Genomic DNA, 8,161 nt, shown 5'->3' on the forward strand with positions numbered 1-8,161 from the left:
AACAAGTAACATAGCAACATGTAGCCTACAGCAGCATGTTTACATGAGGAATTACAACAAGTAACATAGCAACATTTAGCCTACAGCAGTATGTTTACATGAGGAATTACAACAAGTAACACAGCAACATTTAGCCTACAGCAGCATGTTTACATGAGGAATTACAATAGTAACATAGCAACATGTAGCCTACAGCAGCATGTTTACATGAGGAATTACAAGTAACATAGCAACATTTAGCCTACAGCAAGCAGCATGTTTACATGAGGAATTACAACAAGTAACATAGCAACATTTAGCCTACAGCAGTATGTTTACATAAGGAATTACAACAAGCAACATAGCAACATTTAGCCTACAGCAAGCAGTATGTTTACATCAGGAATTACAAGTAACATAGCAACATTTAGCCTACAGCAAGCAGCATGTTTACATGAGGAATTACAACAAGTAACATAGCAACATGTAGCCTACAGCAGCATGTTTACATGAGGAATTACAACAAGTAACATAGCAACATTTAGCCTACAGCAGTATGTTTACATGAGGAATTACAACAAAGTAACACAGCAACATTTAGCCTACAGCAGCATGTTTACATGAGGAATTACATAACTAGTTAGCAACATGTAGCCTACAGAGCATGTTTACATGAGGAATTACAAGTAACATAGCAACATTTAGCCTACAGCAGCATGTTTACATGAGGAATTACAACAAGTAACATAGCAACATTTAGCCTACAGCAGTATGTTTACATGAGGAATTACAACAAGTAACATAGCAACATTTAGCCTACAGCAGTATGTTTACATGAGGATGAGGAGGTAGTATGGCCTCCTCTCCGATGACTCCCAATTCCTATTTAGTGCACAATTCCTATTTAGTGCACTCCCAATTCCCTATTTAGTGCACTCCCAATTCCTATTTAGTGCACTCCCAATTCCCTATTTAGTGCACTCCCAACCCCTATTTAGTGCACTCCCACCCCCTATTTAGTGCACTCCCAATTATTTAGTGCACTCCCAATTCCCCAATTCCCTATTTAGTGCACTCCCAATTCCCTATTTAGTGCACTCCCAATTCCCTATTTAGTGCTCCCAATTCCCTATTTAGTGCACTCCCAATTCCCTGTTTAGTGCACCCCACCCCTATTTAGTGCACTCCCAATTCCCTATTTAGTGCACCCCAATTTCCCTATTTAGTGCACTCCTCGTAGGTGCTCCACAACATTAAAAATGGAAAACGTTGCCATTGGGGACATAACCTACGAGTTTGCTGCTCCAGCGTTGGTCAAGCGTTGATCAAAAGTAGTGCAGTTAAATAGGAAATGGGGAGAAATATGGGACACAACCAAGCTTTGGGAATTGTTCTGTCGTCTCAATGATGCAGACAGTCCAGACATGAACAGGAGCGACTGTACAAGGCTGATCTGAGACCTGTATAATGATGCAGACAGTCCAGACATGAACAGGAGAGACTGTACAAGGCTGATCTGAGACCTGTATAATGATGCAGACAGTCCAGACATGAACAGGAGAGACTGTACAAGGCTGATCTGAGACCTGTACAATGATGCAGACAGTCCAGACATGAACAGGGTAGACTGTACAAGGCTGATCTGAGACCTGTACCATACAACGACCCCTTGATCCCATCACCTGAACACTATCTCCAATCATACATCAAAAACAGCATGACAAGCCAACATCCTCTTCCTGCTCAACCCCCTCAACATCCTCTTCCTGCTCAACCCCCTCAACATCCTCTTCCTGCTCAACCCCCTCAACATCCTCTTCCTGCTCAACCCCCTCAACATCCTCTTCCTGCTCCAACCCCCCTAAGTACACTATATATATAATGTTGATGTCCAGGACGTCCAGAGATCATCTTCTGTAATATACAGCTTAAAGAACCAGGTGACTGTGTGCATTCTCAGTAGGATATGATTTGGCATTTTAGTTATTTTATTTTTAAGCTGTTTTGTGTCCCTGGAAAATGACTCGGGCGAAATGCAACAGTTACCTGTAAAGTCATCAAAGGAAAGAACGGAAACCATCGAGAAATAACATTGAAGTACAATAACAAAACATAATAATGTTTTTAATTTCCTTATTGAACATTATTGTTGTCAACAGCAACAGGGAATGTGTCTGGATAAAATGTGTTATTACCATGTAGAAACAGCCTGGTGTTATAAAACATGGAGTTTGGCTATGGACAGCTGGGAATGATCACATTCCACCATGCCGCAAGGAATCTCTGCCACCTCACTACGCTGTCTGAGACCCACACACTAGACCAGACGGGCATCCAGCCCTGAACAATCCCATTCCAAATCGAGGCCTTTCAGCGCTTGCTCTCTAGCCTGCTTCCTAATGCAGACAGTTCCAGGAAGGTGAATCAATATCAAATGTTCCTAGGTGAGAAACAGCACGGCATAGAGAAGAGAAAATACTACTGTGTCGTTAGAAGGAATACTTGGAATCTGTCGGACAAATAATAGGCTGCAACAGAGGAAGGTTTGTCTCAGTGGCTGGAAATACAAGGGCTCTCTATGTATCTAAGGTCCAATCATCCTCTACTCTATAGAAATACAAGGGCTCTCTAGGTGTCTAAGGTCCAATCATCCTCTACTCTACTCTATAGAAATACAAGGGCTCTCTAGGTGTCTAAGGTCCAATCATCCTCTACTCTATAGAAATACAAGGGCTCTCTATGTCTAAGGTCCAATCATCCTCTACTCTACTCTATAGAAATACAAGGGTTCTCTTTGTATCTAAGGTCCAATCATCCTCTACTCTATAGAAATACAAGGGTTCTCTGTGTCTAAGGTCCAATCATCCTCTACTCTACTCTATAGAAATACAAGGGTTCTCTATGTATCTAAGGTCCAATCATCCTCTACTCTATAGAAATACAAGGGTTCTCTGTGTCTAAGGTCCAATCATCCTCTACTCTATAGAAATACAAGGGTTCTCTGTGTCTAAGGTCCAATCATCCCTCTACTCTATAGAAATACAAAGGGTTCTCTGTGTCTAAGGTCCAATCATCCTCTACTCTACTCTAGAAATACAAAAGGGTTCTCTATGTGTCTAAGGTTCAATCATCCTCTACTCTATAGAAATACAAGGGTTCTCTGTGTCTAAGGTCCAATCATCCTCTACTCTATAGAAATACAAGGGCTCTCTATGTGTCTAAGGTCCAATCATCCTCTACTCTACTCTATAGAAATACAAGGGTTCTCTGTGTCTAAGGTCCAATCATCCTCTACTCTACTCTATAGAAATACAAGGGCGCTCTATGTGTCTAAGGTCCAATCATCCTCTACTCTATAGAAATACAAGGGTTCTCTATGTGTCTAAGGTCCAATCATCCTCTACTCTACTCTATAGAAATACAAGGGTTCTCTATGTATCTAAGGTCCAATCATCCTCTACTCTACTCTATAGAAATACAAGGGCTCTCTATGTGTCTAAGGTCCAATCATCCTCTACTCTACTCTATAGAAATACAAGGGTTCTCTATGTGTCTAAGGTCCAATCATCCTCTACTCTATAGAAATACAAGGGTTCTCTATGTGTCTAAGGTCCAATCATCCTCTACTCTATAGAAATACAAGGGTTCTCTATGTGTCTAAGGTCCAATCATCCTCTACTCTACTCTATAGAAATACAAGGGTTCTCTATGTCTAAGGTCCAATCATCCTCTACTCTATAGAAATACAAGGGTTCTCTATGTGTCTAAGGTCCAATCATCCTCTACTCTACTCTATAGAAATACAAGGGCTCTCTATGTGTCTAAGGTCCAATCATCCTCTACTCTATAGAAATACAAGGGTTCTCTATGTAGCTAAGGTCCAATCATCCTCTACTCTACTCTATAGAAATACAAGGGCTCTCTATGTGTCTAAGGTCCAATCATCCTCTACTCTACTCTATAGAAATACAAGGGTTCTCTATGTGTCTAAGGTCCAATCATCCACTACTCTATAGAAATACAAGGGTTCTCTATGTGTCTAAGGTCCAATCATCCACTACTCTATAGAAATACAAGGGTTCTCTATGTGTCTAAGGTCCAATCATCCTCTACTCTACTCTATAGAAATACAAGGGCTCTCTATGTGTCTAAGGTCCAATCATCCTCTACTCTACTCTATAGAAATACAAGGGTTCTCTATGTGTCTAAGGTCCAATCATCCTCTACTCTACTCTATAGAAATACAAGGGCTCTCTATGTGTCTAAGGTCCAATCATCCTCTACTCTACTCTATAGAAATACAAGGGCTCTCTATGTGTCTAAGGTCCAATCAATCTATAGAAATACAAGGGCTCTCTATGTGTCTAAGGTCCAATCATCCTCTACTCTATAGAAATACAAGGGTTCTCTATGTGTCTAAGGTCCAATCATCCTCTACTCTACTCTATAGAAATACAAGGGTTCTCTATGTGTCTAAGGTCCAATCATCTCTACTCTATAGAAATGGGAGTGTCTAAGGTCCAATCATCCTCTACTCTATAGAAATACAAGGGCTCCAGGTGTCTAAGGTCCAAGCATCCACATGATTGAGATAATATCAGGATAAACTGAGAGAAGGTTTTGCATTGCTGTCAGTGACAATGTGACAAACTGAGAGAAGGTTTTGCATTGCTGTCAGTGACAATGTGATAAACTGAGAAAAGTAGCTGAACTTGACAAATAGGAAGTATGATTGTAAATGGCCCAGCCAGCTGCCTACATTCCAGTACTTTCAGAACCACATCATGGTTGTAAATGGCCCAGCCAGCTGCCTACATTCCAGTACTTTCAGAACCACATCATGGTTGTAAATGGCCCAGCCAGCTGCCTACATTCCAGTACTTTCAGAACCACATCATGGTTGTAAATGGCCCAGCCAGCTGCCTACATTCCAGTACTTTCAGAACCACATCATGGTTGTAAATGGCCCAGCCAGCTGCCTACATTCCAGTACTTTCAGAACCAACTGTTGTAAATGGCCCGCCAGTGCCTACACCAGTACTTTCTGAATACATCATGGTTGTAAATGGCCCAGCCAGCTGCCTACATTGATACTTTCAGAACACATCATGGGGGAAATGTTCTCCACACGCTGTCACGGAACCACATCATGGTTGTAAATGGCCCAGCCACCGGGTGACTTTGTTGTTATTGATACTGAACCACATCATGGTTGTAAATGGCCCAGCCAGCTGCCTATATTCCATACTCAGAACCACATCATGTTGTAAATGGTCTGCCAATGCCTACATTCCAGTACTTTCAGAACCACATCAGTTGTAAATGGCCCAGCCAGCTGCCTACATTCAGTAGTTTCAGAACCACATCATGGAGTTCAAATTCACTTTCAAATCAAATGTTTTAAATGGCCCAGCCAGCTGCCTACATTCAGCTGAATATCATTACAAAGTGCTGTAAGAAACCGTCAGTGGTAAAACTCTGAAAAAAAGACAAGCAATGCAGGTGTAGTTCTCCACACGCTGTCACGGTGTGCTTTGTTGTTAAACTGGACTTCCTAGAAAGGCCATAAACCTGATGGTCTGAAGAAACCATAGAGAGGAACTTCAGGCTAGTATCAGTAGGAGTTCTTTGGCTTGTAACCATAGCAGATCCCATTTGGTGCTCTATAGAACCCTTTTTAAAGGTTCTATAAAGAACCATGCTCATGAGGTTCTAAATGGAACCTGTATGGTGATATGAAGAACCCTTTCCTCAGGTTCTATATCCACGGGTTGCACGTTGCGTCACAATATTGTTTTGAACGTTCGTTTTAGGACTGACGCCCGACTGAGCATTCTACTCAATGCATCCTCATTGGGTGCTGATGACGGGTTGATCTGAAAGTGCATTACTGAGGCTTGAAAACAAAAATGACATTTATAAACACGAATAATTAGTAGGAAAACCTTTTGTCATCATTTTGATGTCGCCAGATTGACTTTAGCTGCAGTATAACGTTAGCTAGCTAGCTAAGCTTGAGGGGAGACCTCCAGATTGACTTTAGCTGCAGTATAACGTTAGCTAGCTAGCTAAGCTTGAGGGGAGGCCTCCAGATTGACTTTAGCTGCAGTATAACGTTTACTAGCTAGCTAAACTTGAGGGGAGACCTCCAGATTTTAGCTAGCTAATGTTAGGGTCCTTTATAGAACATTTGAGAATGGTTCTATAAAGAACCTTCTTTAATCTTAAAGGTTCTTTGTAGATCCTATTGAAAACCATACAGGGTTTTATTCTGGTCAGACATGTTATATTGTTCAAATTCCCTAGGTGTTATTATTGACACGTTGAAACAAGTGAGCTTCCTCTGGAACAGCTGGGGTCCCTGAGGAGAGAATTGAGACCCACTGACTGATTTAGTCAGCTGTTCTCAACTAACACAAGGCCATAACATGAGTCTTTCACAGGACACCATCACTGACCATTGTCATATACAAAATGTAATGGCATAACACAACACAACACAACAGATAAACTGACATGACACTAACTCACAATTGCACAAAAAGAGCTGTGCGTAAACCACGCCCCCAAAAATTCTAATGAGCTACATTTGAATTATCACTAAAAGAAGAAAGAACCATTTTCTGAACTGTAAAGAACCCTAGTTCTGAACTGTAAAGAACCCTAGTTCTGAACTGTAAAGAACCCTAGTTCTGAACTGTAAAGAACCCTAGTTCTGAACTGTAAAGAACCCTAGTTCTGAACTGGGAACCCTAGTTTGAACTGTAAATAACCCTAGTTCTGAACTGTAAATGAACCCTAGTTCTGTAATGAACCCTACTGAACTGTAAAGAACCAGTTCTGAACTTTTCTGAACTGAAGAACCCTAGTTCTGAACTGGAACCCTCATTGTTTTAGTCTGTATGAAAGAACCCTATCACTTTACAGTCACTGTAAAGACACTGGAGAGAGAATCTACGGCACCTATAACAGTAGGACAGCCTGCCACCAGATGCTCAAGCTATTTGAGGCATTGTTCACGGACAGGAGGGAATTCATTGTTTTAGAGGAGTCTGTCCATTTTAACTGTCAGAGCAGAGAGACAGACTTTTCCCTATAACAGTAGGCTTTCATAGGGGCCACCAGATTGCTCACAGCTGGTGCACGTCTGACAGGTGTGTCTGCTGTGTGTGTGTCATGAGTGTGTGTGTGTGTGTGTGTGTGTGTGCGTCCATTTTAAGTGTAGTGCATGAGTGACTTTGTGTGCTTTCATGCTGAGTGTCACAGCTGGTGCAGTGAGTGTCTGCTGTGTGTGTGCATGAGTGTCTGTGTGTGTGTGTGTGTGTGTGCATGTGTGTGTGTGTGTGTGCTTGTGTACACTCACTCCCTCCTCTTTCCACTACACTGGTGGTGTTCCCTTCCCTTACCTTCATTGGGGAGGTCCTTCCTTGTTTGGACTGGTTCACTTTTGATGGCAGATCTCCTGTAGACCACATGGACACGACCTTTCACCTCCACATCCTGCTGACCCTTCTCCAGAGGCTCGATGAAAAACTCCCCGTTATCAGTCCGGATCAGGCCTGCCTGGAAAAAAACACAGCTCTTCACATAATGTGGTTTAAAGTACTACTTAAGTAAAAAAATACTTTAAAGTACTACTTAAGTACTTGTTTTGGGGGTATCTGCACTTCACTTTACAATTTATATTTTTGACAATTTTTACTTTTACTACATTCCTTAATAAGAAAATAATGTACTTTTTACTCCATACATTTTCCTTGACACCCAAAGGTACTGGTTACATTTTGAATGCTTAGCAGGACAGGAAACTGGTCCAATTCATGCCCTTAACAGAACATCCCAGTAGGGATCTACTGCCTCTGATCTGGTGCACTCACTAGACACACATACCTCATTTTGTAAATGATGTCTGAATGATGGAGTGTGCCTCTGGCTACCTGAAAGTTATTATTATTATATATTTTACATGATGCCATCTGGTTTGCTTAATTTGAAATGATTTAAAATGATTTATACTTTTACTTTTCATACTTAAATATCTTTTAGCAACTACATTTACTTTTGATACTTAAGTATATTTTAAACCAAATAGTTTTAGACTTTTCCTCAAATAGAATTTTACTGGGTGATATTAAGGTTTATTTACTTTTTCCCAACCACTATTCACTTTAGTACCTATAAC

General features: G+C 41.1%; 1 pseudogene; it reads right to left on the bottom strand.

Annotated features, from left to right (window-relative positions):
- LOC124042222 overlaps window positions 1-7,874 on the bottom strand; it is a 48,970-nt pseudogene extending 41,096 nt beyond the window's left edge.
- Window positions 7,875-8,161: the final 287 nt, after the last annotated feature.

Source organism: Oncorhynchus gorbuscha, linkage group LG08 (assembly GCF_021184085.1).
Source record: "Oncorhynchus gorbuscha isolate QuinsamMale2020 ecotype Even-year linkage group LG08, OgorEven_v1.0, whole genome shotgun sequence".
Taxonomy (NCBI): domain Eukaryota; kingdom Metazoa; phylum Chordata; class Actinopteri; order Salmoniformes; family Salmonidae; genus Oncorhynchus; species Oncorhynchus gorbuscha.